We start from the raw sequence: 631 nt of genomic DNA, 5'->3' as shown, positions 1-631 counted from the left end.
CCTCGTCCTCAGCATAGCTGAGATCCATGGGCACAGGCCCACTCGACGAGCTGTTGGAGTGTGGATTCCAACCAAGTCGTGCCGACTTGACATTTAATCCGGCATTCAATGCCACTTTCACTGCCTCTTCAAATAAAGATGGATACACACGAAAGACTTCCATTCTGCCCACGCCAGTGCGGAGGCCTTCCATAAAGACGGTCATCGTGACCGGCTCCGGAAGGGGGTCGGCTGGCATCCCGGCAATGAGAGTGCGTATCTCTTGAACAAAGCCCACCAATTCCTTGTTGCCCCGTCGGGCAGCAAGGAAAAGCGATCGCACGCGATATGCCTGATAAGGCGGCGAGAACACTGGTATGAGCTGTAATTTTTGCTCCGCCTAGGAGGGAAACGCAGCTTCGACCGAAGTGCCGCACGTCAGTGCCCATTTTCGCGCTCGTCCACCGAGCTTTGAGATGGCTAGCGCTACGCGCTATTGCTCGGTCTGGAGCATGGCGGATGCGATGGTCATCTCGACCTCTCTCACCCAGAGCAGACGATTCTCTCCATCCCTCCCCTCAAAGACCTAACGCTCATCATGAGCGGCTTAGGGTGGGGAAAATCATTCGTCACCGACGGTGGTGTCATAGAC

This window comes from Plasmopara halstedii (genome assembly GCF_900000015.1).
Source record: "Plasmopara halstedii genome assembly, contig: Scaffold_816, whole genome shotgun sequence".
NCBI lineage: Eukaryota > Oomycota > Peronosporomycetes > Peronosporales > Peronosporaceae > Plasmopara > Plasmopara halstedii.
The sequence above is the reverse complement of the archived record's forward strand: the minus strand, read 5'-3'. Positions refer to the sequence as shown.